Source organism: Sander lucioperca, chromosome 16, assembly GCF_008315115.2.
Source record: "Sander lucioperca isolate FBNREF2018 chromosome 16, SLUC_FBN_1.2, whole genome shotgun sequence".
NCBI classification, from domain to species: Eukaryota; Metazoa; Chordata; class Actinopteri; order Perciformes; family Percidae; genus Sander; species Sander lucioperca.
This window is the reverse complement of record NC_050188.1, coordinates 24,606,483-24,617,366: the sequence shown is the minus strand read 5'-3', so window position 1 is coordinate 24,617,366 and position 10,884 is coordinate 24,606,483.

Below are 10,884 nucleotides of genomic sequence, written 5' to 3'. Positions count from 1 at the left end.
CAGATTCAGCACCTGCACGGCCTATTTCTTCTTTAAAATGTTTTCAGAAACACGTTTCGGTGAACTATTTTCGTAGAATACGAGATCGTATTTCCGAACGAGCTGCCATTATGGTCTGTTTTGAAAATTCGGGAGAAGCCAGACCCACGTGACGCGTTTGTCCAATCAGCTGCCGGTTTTCATTTTTTGGGCGACAATACAGATTAGCGCCGCCTGCTGTTATGGAGACGTATTACGTCTCGTGCACACGCAGAACGTACGCTCAAGTCGGCGTCGCTTCGGTGTGTTCCAAGGCACTTTTTTGACCAACTCGGGGAGACTGATCAGTCGGTCGTCGGGTTGGTGTGTCAGAGCCTTTATGCTTAACATTTAGGTTATATTAGGGGTGCGAAAACGTTGTTGAATATCGCGACAACGATATTACTAATAAACCGATATTAAAGTGTACTCAGTTCTGCCTTTCTGCTGCTTTCAGTATTCTGCTAACATACAACAAATTGCTTGTTGAATTTAAAACAAATGAAAGGAAATCATTTCCATCATTCTTTTATTGAATAAAATTACTATTGATTTGAATATAAAAGGCACCATTAAAAATTGAATGAGTTACATTTTAAAGTGCAGTTTTCTACTGACAAAAAAATCTCTAAGTGTCTTTCGCGATATGTGTATTGCGCCAGTTAATATTACAATGATGATAAAAAAAAAAAACATATATTGTGCAGCCCTAATTTCTACCTCTGTATATGACTTGTGCTGTATTTTTGCACTTTGTAAAGCTTTAGTACCCGTGGTTACCAACAGGTAGCGCCAATGTTAAGGCAGTCTCTTTTGTAAGCCTGACTGCACTTCCTTGCCTTTTCTCTTCTGGATTTTCCAAAATAAGATTGCAACATTTCCATGTGGAAGCTGTACTTGGGGAAACGTAATGCAGATTATTGTCACAGTTATTCCAATGACAGACGGAGAGAGAGTCAGTGAAGCGCAGGTTGGCATACAAGGGTCAAGAATAATACTTAGAATAAGATTAAACACAAGCTTTACGAAAAGAAAATATATATATATATATATATATATATAGAGAGAGAGAGAGAGAGAGAGAGAAAGAGAGAGAAAAAAATATATATATATAATATATTATGTAATAGAATTTCAGAATCACAAATATTTGATTGATTCCAGGGTGGAAATTGGGCAAGAAGCTAAACTGTCTATTGGCCTGGTGTGTAAGACAGCTGTGCAAACTTTTAGCATGTAAAAAATATGTATATATGTGTTCATTTGTTACAGTTGTTTTGAGTTTTGAACAAGCTTGGGTGCAAATATGCACCTGTGCAGTATTATAATAAGGAGGTGCGTAGTGATCCTTTACAGTTCAGATCATATTTTACAACCATTGTTTCTTCATAAGAGGGATCCTTAGATTCAATTTTTCCAATCTTAAAGTGTCTAAATGGGCAAAAATAATAAATAAATAAATAAATAAATTAATTAATTAATTAAAAAAACACTTTTCAACACCACCTTTCTCAGAAACCGTGACAAATCATCTCAAATTGAAAACCAAAACCTTCTGTCACAGTGTGTGGGTGACATAGGACCTTTATGTTAATTAAGTCATGTGAACATTGGAACAGGCTGTGTGTGTGTGTGTGTGTGTGTGTGTGTGTGTGTGTCTGTGTGTCTGTGTGTGTGTGTGTGTGTGTGTATGTGGGGGTGTGTGGGGGTGTGTGTTTGAGCATAGTGAGGCAAATATTAACTTTGTCCAAAGTACATTACTGTCCCTGAATTACGATGCACAAATGCCAGCAGAGTTAATGTATTTCAGTTCAACCCTGCTCTGAACTTCAAACTCTCTGCAGGAGCATCTATGGCTAACCCTAGCCGCTCATTAAAGGCCCATTTCACTGCACAGCCATACGTTTATCAGGCTATGAGTGTGAGAGAGACCGGTTGAAACTACTAGTAAATTCTACATGTCGTGGATTTAAGAGAACGCACCAATAGAACGTTCACGAAATCAGGATTAAAGCTTAAGTGTGGAACTCTTTGATATTAATGAACGTCCGTTACATTCAAGCCGTTGCCAAATTAGTTGCTACAAAGCTAATTAAGACTATCAGCTCCACACAACTCTCTCTGTACTTCTCAGTATGACTATGTTCAGAAGATTGTGGCGTCCGGCGACTTTCGCGCGCAGAAACTCGAGTGAAGATAATGACCTCTTGTGAAGAGTCCGTCATGTTTTTTTAATCTTCCATGTCCTCCGTGGCTACTAGCAACTGTGTGGAGTGGGGGGGGGGGGCGTGCATGATCACGGAAGGCACTATAGCTTTAATGAAACTTAAAGTGGCCATATGTAACTTTCAGTTTGTGTTGATTCTAGCATCACTTTGGACAAAAGCTGTAGTGTTTTTACCTCACCTGCTGTCGTAAAGCTCTTTTCTTTACGGTGCTGTATTGCCCACTGTAGATTACTGAGTTAGCGTTACGGGGAGGTCATATAGTCGCGATGAATGTTTTGCTCAGACAGAAAATCATTCATTTACAATAAGAGAATACATCACAGATGCATCGTTGCATTTCAAGTGTTGCATACGGTAACTTAGCCTACTTTGGATGTATCGTGAGCTAAACCGGGTATCACTGTTTCTGTGTCAGGAGTCAGAGCATTGAGAGATTGTTGTAGCAACCAACGTAATAATAACTTAGATTAATATAGCACATTTCATGAAACCCACGGACGCTTTACACAAGTAACGTTACAGGGAGACAAAATAGTAGGCCAACACAAACACAGAGTAAAACGAATAAAACCACCGCGCTAAATGGATGGAAGGGGGACGTAATTTAATGTAAGTTACTAACGTACAACCACATCACGCACTGTAAAGTTATTTTATGAGTAGAATAGACATATTACATACCTGAGTGCCAATTCGGGGTTTTGAATCATTTATAATCCTGCAATTGTCTCCATCTGTGACTCACGTGTTTGGATGTCGTCTGTCACTTTCCCTTTTATCTTTCAGTTGTTCTTCGTTTAATTTCCTTCTTTCCTGTGATGGCCCTGCCCCAGAATCAGCCATAACTACAACAGATAACTCCTAAAATAACATTAAAATACAATTAGGCCTCTAGAAAGAAATCTCCAGCTTCCTTATACCTGGCTCAACTGGCTGGATACTCACACAGGCTTTTCTGGTGTAACAAAGAAATCTGTGACCTGTCAGAATGTGTGACTGTAGCGCCGTCTACCTGCCTCAAATCATTCTGTGACTGCGCGGGAAAAATGGAACCCGGGCAGAGGCATTAAAAAAAACTATATAAAATTTCACTGTTAGTCTCGTTTGCTGTTAAAGGTCATTTAAGATCATTGTATGAAAAATGACAGAGCTTCAGAAACATTAAAAAGTTACGCATAGTCACTTTAAAGACCTTGTAGAATTACAGACTTTGTTGAGGATGAGAAAATATACAAATAAATGTTTGTTTTTGGTTCAGAAAATGAGGATCAAAGAAGGATTTTGGACGTTTTGGGACCAATTGGGATTGCTGTGGACGAAGTACACACGGAGATACACTCGTAAGAGCAAATGAGGTTTAACTTTGTATCCTGCTAATTTAAATAGCTCACATTACTGTATTGTGTGAACAGTTAACTTCATTTAATATTGTACGTGGCGTTTTCTTTTGCGGGGTGCAAATGTTCCACCTAAAACAAGTTCCTTCCCGAGACTATTTAGCAGATCCACCGTCGCTGTGTCCGGAGCTTAGCGCTGCCCCAAGACGATTGTGATTGGTTTAAAGAAATGCAAACGACCCAGCGCATTTATTTTCCCTATCCCAGAATGCATCGGTGGTATAGCAGAACCTTACTCCACAGTGCTGTGTAGATAGGTCTGGCATTGCGAGACTATAAGGTGTGACTTTGCGCCAACATTCGTCTTTTTCATCTGAAATCTGTAGTGTTGAGCCACTAGCCCGGATGCCAGCCGAACTTAGCCCCGCCCACAACATTTGAAGTCGGGAAGTTGGGTCTGGACTTGATCCGTTGTGGAGCAACTATGCTCGAACCAGAGCTGTTCGGGCCAATCAAATTGTCAGGGCGGGCTTTATACGATGATGGACAGATGATCAACAGTAACGTAATCAACCACGTCACCAAAGAGCGCTTGGGTTGAATTTGTTTACAACAAAGACGGCTGCCGCTGGAGAATTGTGATGTGTAGATTCCGCCATCGCGTCTGTTATAGGAAATATCGACAGTGCATTCATTTTAAAAGAGGAACAGAGGACCGCGGTCAAGGCATTTGTCGATCGGAAAGATGTTTTTGCCGTCCTTCCTACGGGATTCGGCAAAAGTTTAACATACGCTCAACATACGTTGCTCTGATTGGTTGTAGGTCTATCCAATTGAGTGCCGAGGCATTTTCTTTCCTGGTTCGGTTGAAACACGCCCCATAATCACAGCCCAATGGAACAGCATCAGACTCATATTCTGACTAGAATCTGAGTATGACCACATCAGGCTATGGAGCCATATGACATCTTCATAAATGTCGAGGTGTGTTCCGAACTCTGAGAAATCTGTAGTAGGCAGAGTGAACTACTCAGGACAGACGCTGTTGATTTTCTTTACTATTCCCCTCTAATAATGACAGGAAGTTAAAAGTGACAAAAACAGCAATGGAACCAACAAAGAAATGGGTGAGCCGCAAAATGTCAGTAGGGCCCCGCATCTCTAAAAACACACCCTGTTCCTGTTTCTTCTGTGAGGTGATACAAAACCTGAAAGATACCTGAGGCCTGCGGTGAACTAACAGCGAGCTAAGCCTCCGAGAGAGACATGTGAACTTATCGCTGTTTTCCTCTGTAAACAAGGAGACAAAGACACCTCGCCGTGCAGAGGGCTCCCCTGTTGAAAGCTGTCTCTGCAGCAGACGAGGGTATCAGCGTTTCGGAAGATGTTTGTCCGCCGTGTGATTTTGGATGAAAGGCGTAGAAAAGCCGCAGCATTGCGCTTCTCTTTTCACAGGGCTGCTATCAAAACACACCAAGGGGCTTTTTGAAAAAAAAAAAGGGCTCTGCTCTCACTGACAAGCCCTCACTCACTCTGCCGGGAACATTTTGTTCAATGTGTTGGTGGGTGGAGGGGGGCGGGGGGGGTTGACAAATCTTCCGGCTTTGAAAGTGATCTGTACATTCACCACCTCAGGGGAAAACATCCTCATCTTACAAAGACCACACACATGCATAAACATTCACATGTGCATGGACACGCACACACAGAGAGGAAAGGGGCTGCAGACACAGAGATACTCCCACAACCTGAGCACAAGATACAAGATAAGACAAACTACACAATAGAGTTTTTGAAGCATATATTTGAGCGCAAATATGTGCAGGATTACAAATAGGGGTCGACCGATACTGTTTTTTTCGGGCCAATACTGATACCGTTAATGAAACAGATAACCGAGGACATATATGAAGCCTTGTAAACTTAATGGCTGAGAAATAAAGACTAGGTATGGTGACTGAGAGCTGGAAACCAAGTGTGTGTGTGTGTGTGTGTGTGTGTGTGTGTGTGTGTGTGTGTGTGTGTGTGGGTGGTTGGGTTCGTGTGTCAAACTGTGTGTTGATATATGTGGATTTTGATTTTTATAACTCTTTAAATTTCTGTGAGTGATTCTTATGTACAGTATGTGAGATTTATGTGTGTATGTGTGTTTGTTATGTTATGGTTGTCTAAGCTACTGGATGCCTACAATTTCCCTCGGGATGAATAAAGTATCTATCTATCTATCTATCTATCTATCTATCTATCTATCTATCTATCTATCTATGAGTGGGAATTAATGGTGTATGTGGAGGAGTGGAATGTGGATAAATGGTATATGTGGATGAGTGGAAGAATGGAGAGTGTATGGTTGGGGAGGTGTGTATGTAAAAGTATGAGTATGAGCATGCATGAGTGTGGTTTAAGATCCTGTGGCGTAGAGGAATACTGTTATTAGTAGGAGTTGTACTCTCATTGGAGTATGAAATTACACAGTATGCTGGTATATGTATTACTTCTTGATGGAAATAATACAAATAATTATAAAAAACAAACAAACAGATAACCGATATTTGGATTATCTTTTAGTCAAAATTAGGATTTGGTATGTTAAAGACTCCAACACAAAAGTTTGCTTAAAAATTTTAAGCGATTATTTAATAAAACTGAAAGTTTAAACATAATACGCAATCAAAAAAAATGAATAAAAACAAAAATAGCTTCCTGAAGTTGTAACGTGCTAACAGTTTGTTTGCAGACTGCTTACAGAGCCGTAGCGAAGCCAAAGTACTTTTTAATGAAATAACTTTATTGCTTGTTGGTAAAATTAAACACCGATACAGATAATCTGCAAAAGTCCGAACCAACCTTTTACAACACAAAAGTCACACAGTAACACAACAAACAAATGAACCGATGGAGGCAGCGGTACAGCCGTAGGGTTAGAATTAGGTTATGGTTAGGGTGAGGGTAAGGGTTAAGGTTAGGCATTTAGTTGTGATGGTTAAGGTTAGGGTAAGGGGCTAGGGAATGCATTATGTCAATGACGGGTCCCCGCAAAGATAGTGCCACAAACCTGTGTGTGTGTGTGTGTGTGTGTGTGTGTGTTTGTGTGTGACAAAGCACAAGCACATAGACACACACACACACACACACACACACACACACACACACACACACACACACACACACACACACACACGTTGCCCCTGGCACAGATTACCTTCCATAAGCCACAAAACAATCTGATTGGCCGATGCGCGCCCCATCACCTGAGGCCACGCTTAGCCGACTGATCCTGGCAGGAAGTCCGACTGCAGCTTGAGTTTCAGCGCACCTGGACTCTGCATCCGTGTCGGTCAAACTATCAGCAGGCAACGCAGCAGGATCTGGGCAGGTACGGCCCAGCAGGTATTCAACAACATCCACAAAAGGGTCGGAGCATCTGTGACAACATAATTGTTTTGTAGAAGAAGTGAGGCCAAAGATGGGGAGGCAAGGTGAGGGTTGAGGGGGGTTGTTGGAGGTAAAAAAGTCATTTGTCAGAATTCAAGACGTATACTTTCAGGGTCCAAAATGAGCGCCGTTTACCAGACAAATGCTGGTAAAAATATGCAAGTAGCAAAGTATGCATTAAAAACGTTTCATTCTAATTTATTTTAGTATTACATGAAGACATTGTAGTTTCATACCCCTCCACAAATGCACAAAGCATCATTGTTCGTATTTTAGAAAGAATAATAATCAAAGTTTCCCCCCAGAAAAGTAGTTTAGCCCGGTGGAAAGATGTCTTAGACCAATAGTTTCAAATGATAGCAGAATCATGGATGGAATCGCAAAATTGAGAATTTAAAAAGCTCCAAGACAGATTCCACAGGGCCCTACATTAAGTCAGCGCTAAAAGTTAACTGGAGATTTGAAAAATATGACTATGTTTAAATTTCCAACCAAGCCGCCCCACCGTTGCTAGTAGCCATGGAGGACACGGAGGATTAAAAAAACACAATGGACTCTTCAGAAGAGGTCATTATCTTCACTCACTGCCACAATCTTCTGAACATAGTCACACTGAGAAGTACAGAGAGAGTTGTGTGGAGCTGATAGTCTTTTTTTTTAAGATTATTTTTTTGGGCATTTTAGGCCTTTAATTCCCCAGGACAGATGAAGAAATTAAAGGGGAGAGAGAAGGGGAATGACAGGTCAGAGTCAAACCCGCGGCTGCTGCGTCAAGGAGTAAACCTCTACATATGTGCGCCTGCTCTACCAACTGAGCTAACCCAGCCACAAGCTGATAGTCTTAATTAGCTTCGTAGCACCTCATTTGGCAATGGCTTGAATGTAACGGACGTTTATTAATATCAAAAAGTTACGCACTGAAGCTTTAAAAATACATTCAAAATTCCCAGAGACTTATGCCCGGTTGGCAATACACTGGAGGAAACCCTGATCATGGTCCATGTCCAGCGCCTTACAGGTGCAAGAGGTCTTTGTTGCATTTGTCTGTCTGTCATGATGATGTAATGTCATCCCGCATCACAGCGCCGACACCGAGGAGATTCACAGCCCGAGGACGAGCTTTACACTGACAGTAAGCCGACGGATTCTTCAGTCACCTCCAGACCAGACTGACATCACAGCGGCTCAGTGTTTGGCTGAGTGAAAGTTCGGAAAGGGAGATTTAAAAAAAAAAAAAAGAAATCCTGAAGCGGCCATCCGATTAGCTGTTTGTTTAAACAAACATGCATGTAGAAAAATCTATACTTAGTCTTTGTGTGGGTACAAACAAGTTATTTTGGTTTTTTAGGGCATTTTGGCCTTTTAATTGATAGGAGAGTTGTAGACAGGAAAGAGAGTTTAGAGGGGGAAGACATGCAGCAAAGGGCGGCAGGTTGGAAGCGAACCCTGATCCTTGGTGCAGCATGGTGGCCCAATGGTTAGCACTGTGGCCTCACAGCAAGAAGGTTCTGGGTTCAAATCCAGGTCCTTCTGGGCCTTTCTGTGTGGAGCTTGTATTTTCTCCCCATGTTTGCGTGGGTTTCCTCCAGGGGCTCTGGTTTCCCCCACCACCAAAAAACATGTACTAGGTTCTCCAAGTCAGTGCCCTTGATCAAGGCAGGAGTTGGTCTGTGGGCGCTGTAAATGGCTGGCCACTCCCACCTTTGAGGGATGGGTTAAATGCAGAGAATGAATTTAGCTACATGTATGTGAAAATAACGTACCTTTACCTTTGGTGCGCGGGCGCACGCTCTACCAGGTGAGCTACCGGGCACCCTGTGTTATTGGTTAAACCTGCATGTAGAAACATCTCTACTTAGTCTTTGTGTGGGTTAAGTGACCAAGTTATCTTTGCTCAAGTCTCAAGCAAGTCTCGAGTTATTTCTTTTTTGGGCAAGTCTAGGCAAGTCACAGTCGAGTCAAGGCAAGTCCCAAATCAAGTCACTTTTTTTATGCCCAGGATGAAGCACTCTTACCTGTAGTATCCGGTCTTTATGAAGAGAAAAGACAAGGTATAAGTAGCCCATCTAATACAAAGATTGGCTAGTTTGTATAACTAGTACAAAAAGTATGAGAATTAATTGATCTGCATTATACTTATTGATATTCAGTGAAATGAATGAAATCCCATCACTAAATTACATAATTTGATATTTAACAGCTTACATTCATGAATACACGCGAACCATCCGAGTCATCATGCCTCAAGTCAAGTCTCGGGTCATTAACTTACAAGTCCAAGTCGAGTCTCGAGTCATTTATGTTTTGTCATGTCAAAAAATGTTGACTTGAGTCGACTCGAGTCCAATGCTGCGTTCCAGGCAACCCGTAACCCGTGTTTTCACAACCTTCTACCCGTGAAAGTGCCCTGCAACGGCAGTCAAACCCGTAACTTACTACCCGTGAATTCGTACCAGATTGTTGTACTCCCAGTTACAGTTTTTGACGTCACATACACATAAACAACAATGGCAACCACTGTTGACGCTGAGAAAAATAAATAAATAGACATACATAAGCAACGAAAAGTAATTCCACACATTGTAATCAAAACAATACACATACGATTGTGTTCTACTACAGAGTATGTTTATTAAATGAAGCCCAAAATATGTCGCTGACTAGAAATCGCTAGTATCAGCTAGCGCTAGCTAACGTCGACATTAGGCAGCTGCTAGCTAACATTAACGTTAGGTAGCCTAACCTGAACCCTGCCAACGGCACAATGTTTAGCTAGCCAGAAGATCTTTGCACCAGCAAGCCAAGCTCTGCTCACGCAAGTGAAGTGAGCAGCCACTTGTGCGAGCAGAGCTTGGCTAGCTGACGCGAAGATCATCAGACCAGAGCCGCAGAAGGGTTTGTCGTGACTTTTGCCTGAAACGCTACCAGGTCGTGAGTCGTGACTTGAAGTCGTAACTTACGGACTAAAAATTGGGTCTGGAACGCAGCACAAGTCACTAAGTCTCAAGTCCACATCTCCGCTTTTAAGTCTAATAGTGTGTTCCATTTGTACTCAGGAGTCGGATTTTCCGAGGTCAACAGTCAGAAATACTCCCCCTGACTTTGGATTTCCAAGCTCTGAATTTGGGCAACCACAGAGTACCCGAGCTAGAAATCCAACATGGCTGCTCCGTGCATCAACAATTGTGAAAGTTGTAATAACATACAGTTATTAGCACTTCTGTCTTATTTGTGTCTCGCTAAATTAGTCGTACACACAGTCCTGTCCAACTTTTATCTCTGGACATGTTGCGACGCTCTATGTATGCACAAAAACAGCGTAGTACGTTGTTATCAACTGGTATTGCTAACAATGGCTAACCTGGCTACAGCTAACTGCCACAGTGAAAAATCTGACTTGTGAATGGGATGCGTTCAACTCGGGTGTGACGTCATTCCCAGCTCTGGCTTCCGAGTTCCGAGGTAAATGGAACGCACTATAGCCTTTGCCCACTGTCTCTGTGTTTTTTTTAAACCAAATTCAAATTTAATAGTTAACAACTAATCAATTCATGTTTGCAGCTCTACTTTTAAACACCTACTCTACAAACATCTTAAAGCTACAGTGCGTCGTTTCTGTCTCCCCCATGAGGAATTCAAAGTAATGACAACAATTCTGTTGTCCACATGACGCAAGCCTTCCGTGATCGCGCTTCACCCCCACCCCCTCCTCCACGCAGTTGCTAGTAGCCAAGGAGGACACGGAGGATTAAAAAAACATGATTGAGAGAGAGGTAATTGTCTTCACTCGAGTTTTTGCGCGGGAAATACAGACGGAGTTGTGTGGAGCCGATAGTCTTAATTAGCTTTGTAGCGACTCATTTGGC